The 21,090-nt window shown below is 39.0% G+C and overlaps 1 protein-coding gene and 1 non-coding gene across 4 annotated transcripts in view; both read right to left on the bottom strand.

Moving 5' to 3' along the window:
* Nucleotides 1-21,090, bottom strand: part of Cab39l (calcium binding protein 39 like) — a 128,423-nt gene that overhangs the window by 71,408 nt on the left and 35,925 nt on the right. The window contains exon 1 of one of the 3 annotated variants that reach the window (XM_004660049.3): nt 11,536-11,919. The exons of the other annotated variants lie outside the window; for them this stretch is intronic. The gene's annotated coding sequence lies outside the window, so the exon portion shown is untranslated. Of the gene's footprint in view, nt 1-11,535; nt 11,920-21,090 lie in introns of those variants that run through there. 3 annotated transcript variants of the gene reach the window in all.
* LOC123462434 lies at nt 19,617-19,723 on the bottom strand. Its single transcript, XR_006638256.1, has one exon. It is a non-coding gene; the product is annotated as a U6 spliceosomal RNA (small nuclear RNA).

Below are 21,090 nucleotides of genomic sequence, written 5' to 3'. Positions count from 1 at the left end.
CACATGTCTGGAGTTCGTTTGCTGTGGCTGGAGGCCCTGACGCACCCATTCTCCTCCTCTCTCTATGTGCCTCTTTCTTTCTCTGTCTGTCACTTTCAAATAAATAAATAAACATAAAACAAAAAATTTTAAAAGAAAGCATCTTCTAAGCATATCTAATTGCCAGGTAATGATCTAAGAAACACAAACCAGCCTCAAAGGCCTCACAGTGTAGTGAAGGTTGGAGACTTTTACTATATTCTAGCTCTTCTAGGAGACTGGAAACAGATAATCATCATAATAATGATGATGGTAATAAAAGCTTTAAATCTGAAAGTACAAAGTATATGTCACTATACCTGTTAGATACTTTGTTAGCAACAGGAAAATCGGGTGTTACTCCAGAAAAAGCAACAGCGGAAGAGGTGAAGTAAGGCAGCAGCATCACAGGGAAACATGAAGCAGAAGCACAATAACAAAAGAACATCTTACATACAAGAAAGGATTTAGATTTGATCTAAAGGTCTTTTCTAGTCAAGGTTAGTAAGATCCAAAATTCAGTGTTCTATGGCTTTTAAAAGAAACAAATATTCCTTTCAAAGCACATTTCAGCAGAATAGCATTTTTTGGTAATTAAAAAAAAATTTCTATTTGTTTATTTGCAAGCAGAGAGAGATAGAAGAGAGAAAGAATGGGTGTGCCAGGGCCTCCAGCCACTGCAAACGAACTCCAGCTGCATGCATCGCTGTGCTACTGGATTCACATGGGTATTAGGAAATTGAACCCAGGTCATTAGGCAGGCAAGTACCTTAACCAGTGAGCCATCTCTCCATCCCAGAATAGCATTTAAAAAAAAATAACAAATCAAAAAAGATAATAATCAGGTTTTTTGTGAGCTACCATGAAACTGGAGGTCAGAAGATCATGGAGAAAACCTAAATGATTCTAGGAATGAAAGTATAGAACCTCATATTAACAATATAGTTAGCATATCATTTATATGAAGTATATATATATATACTCACTTGCTTAAAAGTTAACAGATTAGATGGAATCAAGCCCACAAAACTCAACAAAATTAATGCCAAAATCAGAAATAGTTCTTGTTGGCAGGATATGTGGGAAGGTGCAATTTTACAATTATAATCCATTCATATAGGAATAAAAATAAACAAGAATGAAACTAAAGTAAAAACCACCCCAAAAGATCTCTAAGAAAAGAAGGGTAGAAAGAGTAATGATAGAAGTAGAAATAAGCCAGGCACATGCCTTTAATCCCAGCACTTGGGAGGCAGAAGTGGGAGGATCACTGTGAGTTCAAGGCCACCCTGAGACCACATAGTTAATTCCAGGCTAGCCTGCATCAGAGTGAGACCTAACCTTGAAAAACCAAAAAGAGAGAGAGAGAGAGAGAGAGAGAGAAGAAAAAGAAAAAGTAGAAATAACTGAACCAGAAAAGTAAAAGAAAAAGAAGTCTCTGGGACTATTTGGTCCCTGATTCTTCTGGTGGAAAATCTGTATGCACTACTTCCCACCCCATCCCACTAAAATACATAAACATGACCTAAGTATGACCAGAGTATGCCACTCTAGCCACAGCAATTAGCCTACAAACGAACTGTGATACAAGCTAATCAAAAGATAACAAGTGTTGGTGAGGATAGAGACAAAAGGGGATTTGTGTGTGTTGATGGTAGGGATATAAAGTAACACAGCCATTAAGGAAATGGAATGAAGGAGCCTCACAAAATTATAAGTAGGGGCTGTAGAGATGGCTTAGTGGTTAAGGGACATGCCTGCAAGGCCTAAGGACCCAGAGTCAATTCTCCAGGTCCCACATAAGCCAGATGCACAAGGTGGCCATGAATCTGGAGTTCGTTTGCAGTGGCTGGAGGCACTGGCACACCCATTCTCTCTCTCTCTCTCTCTCTCTCTCTCCCTGGCTTTCTCTCTCTGGCTCTCTCTGTCTGGCTCTAATAAATAAATACATAAAATAAATCTTAAAAAAATTACAAGTAGAAGTGTCAACTGATCATTAATAGCTAACACACAGAATTAACCTGTATGTCCATCAATGGATAAGTTAAAAACAGACACAACAGTATGTTATTCAGCCTTAAGAGGCAGTTAGGAATCACACTGTCTTAATAACATGGATAGGTCTGGAGGATATTATATTAAGTTACAGAAGTCACCCTGGTACAGAAAGACAAATACTTTAAAGCAGCTGAACTCAAGCGTAGTATGATGGCTACCAGAGGCTGGGCAGGTGAGAGGAAGGCAATGAGTTACTGATTTAACTTTCATGTGAACAAGAGGACTAGGTTTTGAGATCTACTGCAGAAGAGTGCTTAAAATCAATCATGTATCCTATATTTTAAAATAAGAGTAAATTTAAAATGTCTTACATAAAATGATAGATCAGATGTGTTAACTAGCTTAAACAATGCATATACCTATCGAAAGATTATTGTGCCTCATAAATGCACACAATTATGACTTGTCAGCCCCATATAAAATTAGTAATAATTTAAAAATTCTTCAAAAGTACTTTTCCTCCTTGATAATCTAAAAAAAGGAATTTAATCTAATCTACTGAATGGTTCATCTAATATTTAATCTAACAAAATATGAAAATTTTATAATTCAAATAAAATGGTTAGATAAGTAGTAATTTAAATATTTTTTAGAAGATGTTGAAAGTGATAAGCCAACTTTCTATACACTTCCTATCCTGCTTGGACAATGTGAAAACAAAAAAAAAACTGAAGCGAGATCTTCAGCTGTGTGCTATGGAGAACTCTAATGTATAACTATGCTGCAATGAACTCGCCTGCTCTCTAGGTTCTCCTGGGTCTACCTTATTTACCCTACAGTCACCACTGTAATACAGGTTCTGATGCTCATCTACTTAGACATTTGTGTGAGTTTGTCTAGGACAGTGTTTTCCAGATTTTTTTTCTTAGCTGGGTGGTGTGGCATGCACCTTTAATCCCAATACTTGGGAGGTAGAGGTAGGAAGATACTGTGAGTTCAAAACCAGCCTGAGACTACAGAGTGAATTACAGGCCATCTTGGGCTAGAGAGAGACCCTACCTCAGGGGGGACCAAAAAGAAGAAGAAGAAGAAAGAAGGAAGAAGGGAGAAGAAGAAGGAGGAGGAGGAAGAAGAGGAGGAAGAAAGATTTTCTTGACTAGAAAGCCTGACTATTATTAAAATGTCAATTATTCCTGAGGAATCAAACCTAAGCCATCAGTCTTTGCAGGCAAGCACCTTTTAACTGCTGAGCCATATCTTCAGCCCCACAAAAACCATGTTTTTAATTTTTTATTTATTTACTTGTGACAGGGAGAGAGAGAGAGAGAAGCAGATAGAGAGAATAGGCATGCCAGGGCCTCCAGCCACTGCAAATGAACTCCAGATACATGTGTCACTTTGTGCATCTGGCTTACGTAGGTCCTGGGGAATTGAACCTGGGTCTTTTGGCTTTGTAGGCAAGTGCCTTAACTGCTAAGCCATCTCTCCAGCCCCATCAAAATTATTTTTTAAGTTAAAAATGGTAACTTCAGGGCTGGATAAGATTCCCCAGGACCCACGTAAGCCAGATGCACAAGGTGGCACATGCATCTGGAGTTTGTTTGCAGTGGCTGGAGGCCACTCTCTCTCTCTCTCAAATAAATAAATAAGATATATTTTTAAAATGGCAACTTCAGCTAATGGATACTTAAATTTCTTTCTTCAAATGTCCTGCCTTTTCCAAAGTACTTAATAGTCTGTGCAAATGCTTTTATAATGGAAATATCTTCTCTCACTCAATACTTAAAGTTAGAAATAATCATTTTTAAGGTTCAAACTGTGGAATATCTGATCATCATGCCTTTTAAAAGCATGAGTCAGATATGATTTCTTTGGCTGTGAAGTTTCATGAAGAGTAGTCGTACTTGGCTTTGATTCAGGAGGGAAAGCCAAAAAAGATCAGTGAGCTCTGTCCTGGGGAACTCAGGCCCTGTGGATACTGTAGTAGATCTTGGCAGCATTCCCTTTCTTGATGTGCAGTAACCTACTTCCTACCCCTAACTGTGTGTCAGAGCCACTGAGGATGGCCCAAGGTCAGTCACTGAAGTGAGTGGCTTAGAGGACAAGTGTGTCTGGAGTGGTACTTGCTACCTGTTCTTATTACCCCACTTCAAATATTGCAGAGGAGAATAAATGTGTCTCTCAACTGGCTAATGAGTATTTCCAGACTCATGTCATACTTCCTCTGTGTGGTTCAACAGGTCGCAATGCAAAGATTTCTTTAGAAAATTGAATGGAATAATTAACTTATCTTTGAAATCAAGAGAATACTCAAGAATTAATTCCATATGCAAAACCATTAAAAGCATCTGCTTATCTGCCTAACCAAAACTATTAATTCATTGTTAAAAAAAAAAAAAAAAAGTCAACTCTAAACTAACTTTCTTTTCCTTCACCTAAGTCTATTTTGCAATCGAAGTGAATGGGACAGTAACATTTCCAAATTTTTATCTTTCAGCTTTTATTTTTTTTATTTTAAATTTTTATTTATTTATTTGAGAGTGACAGACACAGAGAGAAAGACAGGTAGAGGGAGAGAGAGAGAATGGGCGCGCCAGGGCTTCCAGCCTCTGCAAACAAACTCCAGACGCGTGCGCCCCCTTGTGCATCTGGCCAACGTGGGACCTGGGAAACTGAGCCTCGAACTGGGGTCCTTAGGCTTCACAGGCAAGCGCTTAACCGCTAAGCCATCTCTCCAGCCCTCAGCTTTTTTTTAATTAATTTTTTTTATTTATTTGAGAGCGACAGACAGAGAAAGAAAGAGGTACATAGAGAGAGGAGGAGAATGAGTGTGTCAGGGCCTCCAGCTACTGCAAATGAACTCCAGACACGTGTGCTCCCCTGTGCATCTGGCTAACGTGAGTCCTGGGGAACTGAGCCTTGAACCAGGGCCCTTAGGCTTCACAGGCAAGTGCTTAGCCACTAAGCCATCTCTCCAGCCCATCTCTTAGCTTTTTTCACTAAAATTTACGACACACATATATATATGTCCAGAGGAACTTTTGGGAAATGAAGTCAGGGTATTTTGTATGCTGGACATGAGTTCTGCCACTGAGCTACATTTCCAGCCACAAACAAGCAAGTCCAAGGCAATACTACTTTTCATGTTTTTGCAGCCCTGGGGATGAGTCCAGGACTTCATGTATGCTCAGTGGGACCTTCCACATGTAACTTTTCTTAACATTCCAAATTAATAAACCAACCATACTGTGTTAAAAACTTTTAAAAAGATTCAAGGATTGATACTCTTTTATGTGTACTTCAAAAAGGACCCATAGACAGAAATAAATGCAACAAAAATGCATCAATAGCAAATGACTGAGCAAAACTCATTGGCAAGGTTAGATGAATATATACACATCTGCCAGCAATAAGTGAAACATTCTTTTAATATGGGCATATTTGATTACATGTAAATTTTAAAACAGGGCTGGAGAGATGGCTTACCAGTTAAGCGCTTGCCTGTGAAGCCTAAGGACCCCGGTTCGAGGCTTGGTTCCCCAGGTCCCACGTTAGCCAGATGCACAAGGGGGCGCACGCGTCTGGAGTTCGTTTGCAGAGGCTGGAAGCCCTGGCGCGCCCATTCTCTCTCTCTCCCTCTATCTGTCTTTCTCTCTGTGTCTGTCGCTCTCAAATAAATAAATAAGTAAATATTAAAACAAAAAAGTACACCTGAAAGTTGTATCCAAGATACCAAGCTCATAATTGAGAATTATCTTTCCATAGATAATAAACTATAGAATGTATCACTATAGCTAGATATGCTATGATACCAATCTATTACAAAACACATCAGATCAAAGTATCTTCTAACCTGTATCTTCTTTCAAGTTTTTCAACTTTTAAATATATATTCTAATACAATTAGAAACCATAACTAACTTGTGTATTTTAAAACTGATAAACATGGGGCTGGAGAGATGGCTTAGCGGTTAAGCACTTGCCTGTGAAGCCTAAGGACCCCGGTTCGAGGCTCAGTTCCCCAGGTCCCACGTTAGCCAGATGCACAAGGGGGCGCACGCGTCTGGAGTTCGTTTGCAGAGGCTGGAAGCCCTGGCGCGCCCATTCTCTCTCTCTCCCTCTACCTGTCTTTCTCTTTGCGTCTGTCACTCTCAAATAAATAAATAAAAAATTTAAAAAAAAAAACTGATAAACATGATGAAAATTAGAAGATTATGATAAAAGTATAAATGATGTCTTTCACATATGTTCTTTTTTCTCAGTTTAAAATGATTAAGAATGGCTTTACTGCTTGTTTGCTTGTTTGTCTGTTTGAAACACAGTTTCACTTTAGCCTAGCTGGCCATGGATGTATGGCCATCATACCCTTCCAAATTCTGGGATTAAAAGCGTGTGTCACCAAGCCTGGCTTGGCTTTATTTTTATAAGTCTTACTATGCTAACAGAATTTGAGGGAGAGACGTTTTCTAAAAATGGACAATTTACACAGAAATGGAAAACTTGTGAGAAGCTTTTTATGAATCTAGATGTCCTGGCCAGACTTAACATGAAAATAAAAGGCCCTTTATACGAGAGGCTGGGTCCCCTATTAATTACTCTTTAATTATAATGTACTGTAATCATAAAATAAATTTTTAAATAGAATTACTACATGAGGTAAGAAGATATGCAACTACTCATGTATTCACTGTTATCTAAGGATCTGATTACTCTTCAGAAAACACTAGTCACTTGGTTCATTAAATTCATGGTAACGTCCTGTTGACACTATCAGTTATCGACTAAGGCTAAAATTTTCTGCACTTATTAATATCTCATGATTGTTAGTGAGTGATAATTTATATTAGAATTTCACAATCTCAATTTATATGATGGATATTAACCTAACTCAGTATTCTTGAAAACAAGTAACTCTAATTGAAGCATTTGGTCTTACTGAAACCCCCAAATGATTATTTTTTACCACAGAATTACCAAGAGAAACTCATAACCCAGTATTTTGATCTTTTCTCTGCGCACACACGTATTGCACATGACACTGTATTTTGGTTAGATACTGCTTTTAGCGTAAGGAAAAGATCGATAGGTATTTTGTGAAACACAAAATATTTCACAGCCTCAGCTAACCCCTCTGCCTATTTTCTATCTATAAAACCATGAACACGGAAGAAGAGAGATGCAAGTGATTCAGCCGAAGTTATTTCTCATTCTACAGACATCCACAGTGGACTCTTTATTTTATATAATTCTTCATCCTTCCAAAGTCAGAAGAGACTTGAGCTTCGGCTGGAATTTTTTTTTTTTTTTTAACAGTGAGAGAGAGGGAGAGGAGTGAGTATGGGCATGCCGGGGCCTCTTACCATTGCAAATGAACTCCAGACTCAGGCACCACTCTGTCCATATGCTTTATGTGGGTACTAGGCAATCAAGCCTAGGTCAGTAGGTTTTACAACCAAGTGACTTTAACTGTTGATCTATCTTCCCAGCCCCTTAGTGGAATTTTCGTTTTTTCTTTTTTTGTTTTTTGGGGTTTTTTGGTTTTTTGAGATAGGGTCTCACTCTAGCCCAGGCTGACCTGGAATTCACTATGTAATCTCAGGGTGGCCATGAACTCTCAGTAGTCCTCCTACCTCTGCCTCCTGAAAGCTGGGATTAAAGTCATGTGCCACCACACCCAGCTTCACTGGAAATTTAATTCCAAAAATTGGAAGGTATGCTTTTACATTTATAGGAAGTAATGACTTCAGCTTAAGCCAATTACTTTAACTATTAATAAAATACTAAATATGACCATAACTAACAGGCACACTAATATAGTTATAATAGACTTTCTTCCTTACTAAGAAAATGTTGGCTAAATATTAACTGTAAGCTATATTATAAATATGTGTGTATATATATATATACATATATATATATATATATATATATATATATAATTTATAATTTTGAATTTGTCAAAATCTACTTTAATATGATCAATAAATATTTTATGAAAACCCTATTATATATCATTTAAGACTACTCAAAATCATTACTTTTTAAATATAATTAGGACTAGAATTAAGTGTTTCTTTTGTTTGTTTGTTTGTTTGTTTGTTTGTTTTGAGGTAGGGTCTCACACTAGTCCAGGTTGACCTGGAATTCACTCTGTTGTCTCAGGGTGGCTTTGAACTTACAGCAATCCTCCTGCCTCTGCCTCCCAAGTGCTGGGATTAAAGGCGTGCGCTACCACGCCTGGCGAATTAAGTGTTTCTTGATAAATCACCCAAGGTAGGTATGATTTGCATCTACTCTTTGCTTCCTTATATGTGTTTACATCATTACTAACTTACATTTTATGTACTTTATGTATGGGCACTTTAAAAAAAAAACTTCCAGAGTCAGTATAATGAAATATAACTTTGACAGATTTACCCTGAATTTTTTGATGTTTTTCTTCATGTTGTTAGTAGTAAACATATGAAGCAGACAATCCCTTTGACTGCAAGTTCACAGCTGCCTTCAGAATGCCTCACGTCTTCAAGACTCCTTGCCTATAACCCACCTCTTATCCCTCACTCGGAATTGCCAGCAAATTTTACACCAGTCTCTCTTTAGCAGAGGGCAGGCCTATTCTGCCATATACTGCTTTGTTCACACCTCATGATTTAATCAATTCACATCAGACCATCTCCTTCTCAGAGCAGTTTTTGTGGATAGCTTGGGAAACCATTCCATTCCATCAGTAAAGCAAAGAACCCATGCAGTCCTCAAGTGATAACTCTACCAAGTGCCTGCTATGTGCCACCCACTAGGGTAGACTTCAGGTATGACTTAGCACAAAAGCAATGACTAAATGTTTCTATAGAAACGAAAAGAGAGCTCAGTGATACCAGTGTGAGATGGGTTCTCGTAAGCATGGCAACTCATCTTGGAGGCTTGGGGAAGTACAGAAAAACCCTACCCATGAGCTGGAGAGATGGCTTCGTGCTTAAGGCACTTGCGTGCAATGCCTAAGGACCCATGTTCAACTCTTCAGGTCCCACATAAGCCAGATGCACAAAGTGATGCAAGCATGGTGCACGTGTCTGGAGTTCAACTGCAGTACCTGGAGGCCCTCATGTCCCAATTCTCTCCGTCTCTTGCATAAAACAAAACAATAAAGGCCAATCTGGGCTAGAGAGATGGCTTAGCGGTTAAGGCGTTTGCCTGCAAAGCCAAAGGACCTCAGTTCAATTCCCCAGAACCCACGTAAGCCAGATGCACAAGGTGGCACACACGTCTGGAGTTTGTTTGCAATGGCTGAAGGCCCTGGAGCATCCATTCTCTCTCTCTCCCTGTCCCCTGTGTCTTTCTCTCTCTCAAATAAATAATAATAATAATAATAAAGGCCAATCTGTTGGGCTTGCCTCAAAAAAAAAAAAAAAAAGTCCTGGGACTGGAGAGATGGCTTAGCAGTGAAGCCTAAGGACCCCGGTTCAAGGCTCAATCCTCCCCCACCCCCAGTATCCACGTAAGCCAGATGCACAAGGTGACGCATGCATCTGGAGTTCGTTTGCAGTGGGTGGAGGCCCTGATGCACCCATTCTCTCTCTCTTTCTCTCCCTCTTTCTCACTCTGTCTGTCACTCTCAAATAAATAAGTAAAAATAAAATTCTATCCATAAGCCTCCTTCCAAACACAGTCACCTCTTACTGAATTTACTTTTCTTTAAGCACTAATATGTAAGATAAATAAAATCTCTTCATATAATTGTTTAATATTTACTTTTACTACTAGAACTGATTTTCTAATGTCTCTCAAGGTGACAAGTCTTTCTCTGGTATGAGTAAAGTACATTCTTAGACTATATATAAGAAGACCCTAGCAGCCATCTGAGAAATTATTTTCCAAGGAAAATAGGTTCCAATCCCTTATAACCCATTCACAAATGAACTTCTGAAATAAAACACATTTGTAAACTGGAGATAAGTTAGTCTTTCTAAACTTACATTCCTGTGGGCTTAAAGAAATGGTGTCATCACTGGTAAATAATTAATTTTTTTCTCAATATTTTCAAGTTTAATGCAAATTTTCCATCCATCTAAAGACTCAAGTGTGAAATTGTGTAAAGAAGTAAAAGTTTGCCAGTCATAGTGGCATATGCCTTTAATCCCAGAACTCAAGAGGCACAGGAGGGTCACTCTGAGTTTGAAGTCAGCCTAGAACTACAAAGTAAGTTTCAAATCAACCTGGGATAGAATGATACCTTACCTTTAAAAAAAAAAAAAAGAAGAAATACCCCCCACCCATAAAAAAGAGTATAACTTTGGACTTTAAGTATGAGATACTGGCCCAGGAAAAGTTTCCACAGACCAGCCAAGTTGCTTCTTATAGCTGGGTCAAGAGACAGGGGGGGAAAAGCCATGAAACAAAACCTGTTCTACAAGCTTCTGTACAAATAGAGGAAATATTAGAAAAAGTACAGCCATTTTATGTCTAGGTTACAATTCTTCTTAATAAGTTTGCTGCTTCTCTGAGGAGGTTTTCATTTTAGCTAATTTTGTTCTGTCTTCAAGACTCTCTTGAATCTATAACTAGACATATATTGCTTGAAGTTGGCATAGGGCAAAATAGCTCAGAATGGTGCATTTTATGCAATGACTCAATTTAGCAGTTAACAATACATATTTCCTCCTACAGGAGAATGATCACATGCTTCCTATCCATGTCTTTAAATATAACATATGAATATAGTTATATCTATATACTGTATATAGCTGTAAAGAACAGACACTATTGAACAATAAGGTTTTACTTAGACATGTTAAGAATTTATTTTCTTTGCTATTCTACATATACATACACAAATCTGGTAGTAACAATTCTTAATAGGACATTATGATCATGAGGGCTTGGTATCACTGTAAGTAAAGAATATTTGCTTTCTTTAACTTAGAAATGCTGGGTATTCATTTTACACCAAATGATAAATTTTATAGGCAAATTATCTAATGTTCATTTTCTTTACAGAACTTTGGGAAAAAATTGATTATCACTTAGATCTCACAGTAGCATTCAACAATATAATTATATATTCTTTTAATTAATGTTGCCATTATTTTCATTTGGATTGTGATGCAATGGTATCATCTGAAATATATAAAACCAAACATTACAAGGAGAGTTTCAAATTTACTGGCAATGCAGAAAGATAACTTTGGAATTTTGCACTTGAAAGAGAAACCTGAAAAGTGGTATAATGTCACTATCTTATTTTTGGAAACTCTCTGTAAATAAAAACCCATTTCCAAAATAAGATTATTCCATGGACACAAAATAGTTGGTTCTGATTCAAGTGCCTTAGGCAACAGAGAAGTATTGTTTTGTAGTTGTTTTTTTTTTTAAACCTCTCCTAGTAACAGCAGTTCATGCACAGAGAAACAAGGTAATGATACAGCAGCAGTAACTGCACAGCCTCAATTAAAACAGAACTGTAGCATAGTAATTCATTTTTCTATGACCCAAACCGCTATAGATAACCTTATTGCTACTCACCAAATGGTATAGAAACGCCCAGGCTTGTCTAAGCAACGCAAAGTAGACACATGGTGAGGTGCTGCAGACAGCTCTTCCCAGGGCTCAAAGTACTTAGCCCAAGCAGCTTTTACCTTCCGTTTAATAGAGGATACCTGCTATTTCCCAAGGGTGACAGAAAAAAAAAAAAAAAAAAAAGTCTGCACAATTCTGTCTCGACTTTCTGCTTCTCTCTGAAGAGTAACAGTTACCACTGGAAAATGTTAGCAGAAAATGATCACTTGAACACTCGGAGAAGCTGCGGTAACTTTCCACTCTGCTTGCTCTCGGATTCCAAGCCTTGCTTGTCTCCTAATCTGTCACAGGCAGTTCTGTTTCTGGTCAAACCAGCTTGCATATTCTCCTCTCCCTCTTTAACACGCTTTTGCCATACACACCACAGTCACAGCTAGCTCTTTTTTTTTTTTTTTTTGCCTCCCTCCCCTATTGTGTAACATCCCAAGAATGCCTGTAAAGCTATTAAGCGGAGGCAAAATTAATTCTTGCACAAAAAATAAGTCTGGGATAAACAAAATTTTTTCATCAGTTTTACTCCCTAAGTCTTAAACTCATCTGTGTATGAGATTTTGTCAACTGATGAAACTGGCTTGACCATGTTTAAAATGTAAATAAAAGTTTCCAGCAATGTATATTGATAGTAATAATAAAAGATTTGTCTGCTAGCATGTTAACTCCTAAGGGAAGATGATCACCCCAAGCTTAAGAAAGCAGAACAAACAAATATGCAAGTACTATGAACTTGATGTTCAAAGCTTTAAGAAGCAAGGAAGATTTTGGATTTGAGTATCTATAATTTAATTTTAACAGGGCAATTTTGTGAAAATGTAAAGAATTTTTAAGGAATTAAGTTTTGGAACTCAGATCAACATTTGTAGTTATAGTGGGAAAATTATAAAGATGGTAAAAAATAATGACATCAAAAGTCAAAGAGAAAGAATCCTTTAATAACTTATGTATAGTTAAACTAGATGTAATTTCAACTGGAAAATTTTTTCTCTAGACATTATTAGTCAAGATCTCCTCAAATGAGAATTACAAAGACTAAGGCATTACAGATTTAAAGATTATCATAAGATATCTTAGAATTATATAGCTTTATTTTATACTTCTCATTAAAAAATTCTATAAATATAAATGTACCATAGTCACAGTCCCCGCCCACCGCCCTTCCTTTCCTCCCTCCACTGAATCCTTCTTTCCAACTAGTCTGTCTTCTATTTTGAGGTCATCATTTTCTCCTCGTATTATGAATTATGTAAATTATGCAAAGCTTGGAGATGAGGAGCAGAGTGGAAAGTGGAGTGGGATGGTGGCTTGGATGACATTTGTAGAATACTCTGGAAGAAGAAGGCAATGTACATAGCTTGGAAAACGTGTTGGCTCTGTACGGAAGCTAGTCAGAGCCGCTGTGGAGTTGTGCTCCAGAAATGCAAAGGAGGCCTTCCTGCCTGGCAGAGCTCCACGTCCAGATCTAACAGAAGTAGCTATCAGACCTATTACTAACACACTATACCCACTCTGCAAAATTAAACTATCTCTAAGAATATGAGTTTGCTGGGCGTGGTGGCTCACGCCTTTAATCCCAGCACTCGGGAGGCAGAGGTAGGAGAATCGCCGTGAGTTCAAGGCCACCCTGAGACTACAGAGTTAATTCCAGGTCAGCCTGGACCAGAGTGAGACCCTACCTCGAAAAACCAAAAAAAAAAAAAAAAAAAAAGAATATGAGTTTACAGGTGTGGTGGCACATGACTTTAATCCCAGCACCCAGGAGGCAAAGGTAGGAGGATTGCTGTGAATTTGAGGCCAGCCTGAAACTACATAGTGAATTCCAGGTCAGCCTGGGCTAGAGTGAGACCCTACCTTGAAAAAAAAAAAAAAGAATATGAGTTTGGTTAAAAGGTAATAGAGTGTTAATACTGTCCATTTAAAGCATAGGGCTTTTGTTGTGGATTTATTTATTACTATTAGTCTTTTATGTTGCTGTTACTATTGTTTTAGCATTGCTGGAGATCACCTGGAATCTTGTACATGACAGGCAAGTGCACTATCAATGAGCTATATTCCCGGTTAAAACAGTTCTACATTTTAAATATATGAATATTCTAAAAAAAAAAATCAAAATCAAAGAAGGCTAAAGATTTGTCAGCCAATTATTCTTGCAATCAGCATATTTGTAAAAATTTTGTAGTTCTATTTTTTCTCATTTATTTATTATTTATTTTGAGAGAGGGAAAGAGGCAGAGTGTGGGGGGGGTGGCTTCCAGCCACTGCAAACAAACTCCAGATGCATGTGCCACCTTGTGCATCTGGCTTACATGGGTACTGGCTTTGCAGGCAAGCACCTTAACTGACAAGCCATCTCTCCAGCCCTATTTATTTATTTATTTATTCATTCGGACCCTCCTCTCTCAGCCAGTGCTGAGTTAGTTAAAAGGCATGTACCACTATACACCGTTTTAATTTCTTTTTTTTCAAAATATTTTAATTTAATTTATTCCTTTGTGAGAGAGAGAGAGAGAGAAGCAGACACAGAGAGAGGAAATGGGTGCACCAGGGCCTTCAGCCACTGTAAATGAATACGAGACACAGGCTCCACCTTGTGCATCAGGCTTATGTGGGTCCTGGAATTGAACCTGGGTCCTGTGGCTTTTCAGGCAAACACCTGAACCACTAAGCAATCTCTCCAGCTCTTATTTCTTCTTTTAAAGAGATATCAGGGCTAGAGAGATGACGTAGTGGTTCAGGTGCCTGCCTGTGAAGCCTAAGGACCAATGTTTCACTCTCTAGAACCCATGTAAGGCAGACGTTCAAGGTGACTCATGCACAAGATCGTACATGTGCACAAGGTGGTGTACATGTCTGGAGTTTGAATATAGTGGCTGGCGGCCCTGGCAGGCCAATTTTCTCTTTCTCATTCTTGCTTTCTCCTTAAAAAAAAAAAAAAAAAAAAAAAGGCCAGGCTGTTGGGCTTGCCTTAAAAAAAACAGAGAGATGTCAAAGGCAAATTAAACTAATCAGTAAGGGTCATTAAGTGCTTACTTAGGTGTGTGTGTGTTCCAGTACAATGGAAGAAATCAGAATTTCTAAGACTGGTTCTTTGAATAACCACAAGGATATTTTTTTCAAGTCCCTTTAAAAGTCAGAGAGTTTTACATGAATTAACAATGAATTCACAGTCACTCAAAAGGGCTGGGTAGATGGCTCATGGTTAAAGGCACTTGCTTGCAAAGCCTGCCAGTCTGGGTTCAATTCTCCAGTGATCATAAAGCCAAATGCACAAAGTGGCACATGCAGCATCAAGGGGCCCTGGCATGCTCATATATTCTCTTATTCATTCTCTCTCAAGTAAACAAAGTAACACAAAAATCACTAACTAAAGTCAAAGAATTTCAGAAACATAGCAGCTAATCTAACATTTACAGGGTCTAGGATTCAATCCTGAGCTTCCCCTTCTCCCCACATATCCACAAAAAAGCATGCATATAATTAAAATATTATCAATAATACTGGCTACAAAATATGACCATAAGAGACCACAAAGAAATCCATTTTTCCTTCAAAAGAAGAAATGGGAACAGGCTTCATTTTTTGACTACAGCATAGTAAAAATAGAAGTTGTCTTTAGCATTTTCAACACATACTCAAACTTCCTATTAGTGGGCCATTAGTACTTGAAAGTTAAACAAAAGGACATATTTATAAAAATTATTTTGACAAGGCTGGAGAGATGGCTTAGTGGTTAAGGTGCTTGCCTGCAAAGCCAAAGGACCCAGGTTCTACTCCCCAGGGCCCATGTTATCCAGATGCAGAAGGTGACACATGTGTCTGGAGTTTGTTTGCAGTGGCTGGAAGTCCTGGTGTGCCCATTCTCTCTCTCTCTCTTTCCCTCTCTCAAATAAATAAATAAATAAACATAAAATATTTTTAAAAATTATTTTGACCAATAAGAATCAAAAGTACAAGTACAGGGGCTGCCTCAGGATATGGGTAGGAGGATGGATTTACACCTGTGCCTTATATAGCTAAAGAACAAGACAATATACACAAAGCAATAGTTTTCAGACACTAGATGCAAGACAGCTCAGCTCAGAAATCCCATAGAGAAAGACAAGGTAAGCTTTAGCAACTGCCCCAGACTGCAACAGAGAAACCAAAACAGCTTGGTAGTCGCCTTGGGTTGAAGAGAAAGACTTGAGACCAAGGAAGGCCAATGGGACTAGAATTCACAGAATGACTACCAGAAAGAAGAGAACTGCAAAGTCAGCCCTGTAAACACAGAGCAAGATTCTCTTCCAATTTCCATTAGAGAGCTGATGAGCACACCCTTACTAAGGAAAACTCCTCAAGTCCAGGTAAAGAACCACTAGGAAAGAGAAGACTGCAAGACATTCCCAGTCGTTACACATGGGGGAAACTAAGCTTGTTTGCAACAGCAAAAGTAAGGAAATCTCATTTAGGAAATAAGGCTGAGTTCTCAGGAATGCTCAGTGTCTCTGGGACCAAATTAACTAACACTAGGTTGAAGACTGTAAAGGTGTCTATTAACAGAGCGTAAAAATGGGCCTTGGAGCCAGGCATGGCGGTATACACCTTTAACCACTCAAGAGGCAGAGAGAGGAGGATCACCATGAGTTCAAGGCCTCCCTGAGACTACATACTGAATTCCAGGCTAGCCTGGGCTACAGTGAGACCCTATCTCGAAAAACAAACAAAAAAAAATGAATCTTGGGCCGTGCGAGGTGGCACATGCCTTTAATCCCAGCACTCAGGAGGCAGAGGTAGGAGGGTTGCTGTGAGTTCGATGCCAGCCTGAGACTACATAGTGAATTCCAGGTCAGCCTGGGCTAGAGTGAGACCCTGCCTTGAAGCCCCACCCCCTCCACAAAAAGAGTCTTGGGCTGGAAAGACAGCTTAGCAGTTAAAGACACTTACTTGCAAAGCTTGACTGCCCAGGTTTGATTCCCCAGTATCCACATAAAGCCAGATGCATAAAGTGGCACATACATCTGGAGTTCATTTGCAGTGATAAGAGACCTTGAGTGTGCTAATTCTATCTCTTCTCTTTCTCTCTCTCTTTGCTTGCAAATAAATAAATAAAAGTAAACAAAAATTTTACTTACTTATGTATTTATTTGCAAGGGGAAAGAGAGAGAAAGAAAGAAAGAAAGAAAGAGCGAGTTCCAGCCACTGCAAATGAACTCCAGACACATGTGCCACTGTGTATCTGGCTTTATGTATGTACCGGGGAATCAAACCTGGGTCGTTAGGCTCTAGGTTAGAGCCTAAAATACTCAGCCACCTCTCCACAATCCAAAAAATATTTTTTAAAATAAGCAACTGTTTAAAAAAATGTCTTGAAAGGCTCAAATTGTTCCAAAGTAACTTATGTGATCCTAGAATAGAATTTTAAAAATATATATTCTTGGGCTGGAGAGATGGCTTAGCAGTTAAACGTTTGCCTGTGAAGCCTAAGGACCCCGGTTCAAGGTTCAATTCCCCAGGACCCACGTTAGCCAGATGCACAAGGGGGCACACGCGTCTGGAGTTTGTTTGCAGTGGTTGGAGGCCCTGGTGTGCCCATTCTCTTTGTCTGTCTCTCTCAAATAAATAAATTAAAATGAATAATAAAATATTAAAAATATATATATATATATATTCTTAAAAAATGAACACACAATAACATATAATTCACAATATCTGTATGCCAATATAGCTATATCTATATATCTACATATATACATATAGGTAGATATAGACATACAGATATAGGTAGATAGGCAGATATAGATATATGTTCCATAGATATATTTTAGGAGAAGACATGAAAGATACAAAAAAAATTCAGATCAAATTTCTAGAGATTAAAACTAAATTTATGAAATGAAAATTAAATAAAATGAACACCAGAGTTCATAACACAGAAGTTATTAGTAACCCAAAGACAACAATAAAAGTTATCAAAATAAAACATGGTGAGGGAAGAAAAACATTTTAAAAAGAAGGGAGCATTCCTGAACTATGGAAAAACTCCAAGCAAATGAAAGTATAAACATATTATTTGGATCTCAAAAGGAGAGGAAAGAGAACAGGAAACAGAAAACAATACTTGAAGCAATAATGTTTTAAAATTTTAATGAAATTAGAAATGTATAAATCTAATTATAATTCTCCAAACACAAGAAATATAAAGAAAATAATACCAAGGCATGCTAAAAAAAAATCTATGGAATACATATATATATATGTATGTATGTACATGTATATATGTTTTTTGAGGTAGGGTCTCACTCTAGCTCAGGCTGACCTTGAATTCCACTATGCAGGGTGGCCTCGGACTCACGGTGATCCTTCTACCTCTGCCTCCTGAGGGCTGGGATTAAAGATGTGCACCACCACGCCCAGCTTTATGGAGTAGTTTAAGAAAGAAAAAAAAGGGGGGGGACATGTAAGAAAATGAGAACACACATGAAAACAAATCACATGTGTGTTTCAAATGTAAAATGACCCCTAGCCTTATTAAGGGTTTGTAATTAAGTTTTCTACTCAGTCACCAGCTGGTGGAGCCTCGCAGGAGAAGGTATGTTGCAGAAGGTGGACCCTGGCGTTGACTAGTGCAGCCCTACATGTGTGGAGAGGGGCTCAGTGAGACAATTTCCTCCCTGCAGAGATGTGACACCCCAGCTACCTGCTACGCCACGTTTTCTCCACTGAAGCGCAACAGGAGCAAGATAACTGTCTGCCCTGGCAGGACAGGAACCTACATCTGACCCAGTCTCACTCGCGATGGCTGCCAGCATCAACTCAGCAGTGCTTCCTGCTTTTGCCCGTTTCCCAGGTTTAGCACACCTGGGGGCTGACCCTTCCTGAGTTGGCCTATCGAGTCCACCAATGAGGTCCCTCCTTACACACCTGCGGCTGATGATGAGGCGCATCCTAATTGGATATATGACCAGATAAAGGAGCCTCACCACGTGTGCAAATCCCTCTCGTTTTTCCTGGCCCTTGCTGTGGTAAGCACTGTCAGGGGAGGATGTCATTTTGCTTGGACATCTCCCTGCTTTGCTTTCCATGGCGTATAAATCCCTTCTCCAGAGGCTTCTTCCCTGGAGATAGCTCTACAGTGAGGGGGATTCCCCCATGTCCCCTCCCTCTTTCCAGCCAGGCAAGGGAGAGAATCTCTTCTGGGCTTGGGTCTTCCTACTAGTGAAGGAGAAACAGGAGTGAGATAGCTTTAACAGGTAGTTAGTCAGGGCAAGAAGCCCAAAGACGGAACAAGGAGATGCCATTCTGTTTGCGCTGGCAAAACTGGAACTTCCATGTGATCTCGTCTCATCCAAGATGGCTGCTGGTGACAGTGCCCAGCAGGAGCTTCCTCGGCTCAGTCCCTCAGGGTCAGCCCCCAGACCACCGACCATGCTGACCTCAGCCCCTCCTAGGTCAGCTCCTAGAGTCCATGAAGGAATCGGGTCTCTCCTCACACGCTTGTCTGATAACAAGGCTCACCTTAATTGGATGTCTGATCCTATAAAGGAAGTTACCCAGATGGCTCACTCTTTTTCCCTGTGACCTGGCCTGAACGTACATGTAAGTCTGTCTTTTTCCTTCCCAAGGGGAGCAATTCTCTCATCTTGGGTAGTTTTCTGCTTACTTACAGCTGTGTCATGCTTTGGGCTACTATCTCACTTGACTGTATGTATGATTCTACTTTGATCTCTGAGTCTTTCACTATTTCTTAATCCTCTCTGATCTCTTATTTGAAGAGTATCGTTTAGTTTTTATAATTTGCTTTCCACAAATAGATGTTTCTCTGTCTCTCCTCTCCCTTTCCAGCCAGCCAAGGAGAATTCTCTGGCTTGAGTCTTTTTTTTTTTAATTTTTGCATTGTGTAATGTCTTTATTTTCTGCATATTAATGCTTTACCAACACTACAAACATAAAGAACACAATTCCAAGTATTGTACTATTTAGCTTGAGATCACTGTCTATAGACTCATTTACTTGTATCAGATTAACCTCATTCAAAACTTACTGCAGTTTATTAAAAAAATATGGAACGCTTCACGAATTTGTGTATCATCTTTGCACAGGGGCCATGCTAATCTTCTCTGTATCATTCCAATTTCAGTATATGTGCTACTGAAGCAAGCACTGGCTTGACTGTTTGAGATAACCTCTCCCTACAGCTTGAGTCTCTCAGCAAGCCTCCCTCTGGATCTTAATTCACCCTACAACAAACTGCGTAAGTCATGTGTTTTCCCTAAATATACTTTATAATTCATAATTTACTCTTATCAGAATCTGTGTTTTCAGTTTTTTGCTAACTTGGATACAAGGAGCCAAAAGTTGGAGTCCACAGGCCTAGGACATCATGCATCTTTATAGAATAAGTAGATGGATGGGTGGATGGATGGATGAATATGGGCATGCTGGGGCCTCCTGTCACTGCAAACGAGCTGCAGAAGCATGTGTCACTTTGCACCTGGCTTTATAAGGGTACTGAGGATTCAAACCCAGGACTTCAGGCTTTGCAAGCAAGCTCCTTTAACCACTGAGCCATCTCTCCAGCCCCCAGAATGTTCATTTAGGAAAAAAAAAATAACTGCCATTAATCTACAAGAAACCATAAAAAAGAAGAAAACGGAGACAAAATTGCAAAAGAAAGAAATAGAAAACTAGGCTGGAGAGATGGCTTAACAGTTAAGTGCTTGCCTATGAAGCCTAAGGACCCTGGTTCGAGGCTCGATTTCCCCAGGACCCACATTAGCCAGATGCACAATGGGGCACACACATCTGGAGTTTGTTTGCAGTGGCTGGAGGCCCTGGAGCACCCATTTTATCTCTCTCTCCCTCCCTCCCTCTCTCTCTCTATCTCTTTCTCTGCCTCTTTCTCTCTCCGTCACTCTCAAATAAATAAATAAAAATAAACAATTTTTTTAAAGATATAAATAGAAAACAAACAGAACCTGGAGAATTATAATCTAACCTTATCAATAATCAAATTACATATGAATGTTCCAAACACTCCAGTTAAAAATCAGATGTTATCAGACTGAACCAAAAAGTCCCACATTTTCTTATTTATTTATTCAATTGTGATAAATCCACTTTAAATATGAAGACACATCTAGGTTAAAAGAATGAAAAAGAGCCGGGCGTGATGGCACACACTTTTAATCCCAGCACTCGGGAGGCAGAAATAGAAGGATCACCATGAGTTCGAGGCCACCCTGAGACTACATAATGAATTCCAGGTCAGCCTGGGCTAGAGTGAGACCCTACCTCAAAACAAACAAACTAACAAAAAAAGAATGAAAAAGGCAGACATTGCTTATATTACTTAAAAGGAAATAGCACAGCTGGCCATGTTGAATGAAGATTTCAGGGCAAAGAACAGTACCAGGATGAAGAGCTGGTTTATAACTGTAAAAGGGTCAGTCCATTAACCGTAACCTTAAATAATCACATGCCTAATTCAAAATGAAGAGGAGGAAAAAAACAGAATTGAAGGACTAAGTG

This window comes from Jaculus jaculus, chromosome 7, assembly GCF_020740685.1.
Source record: "Jaculus jaculus isolate mJacJac1 chromosome 7, mJacJac1.mat.Y.cur, whole genome shotgun sequence".
Classification (NCBI taxonomy): Eukaryota; Metazoa; Chordata; class Mammalia; order Rodentia; family Dipodidae; genus Jaculus; species Jaculus jaculus.
Note: the sequence above shows the minus strand (reverse complement) of the source record. Positions and strands in the feature narration are given on the sequence as shown.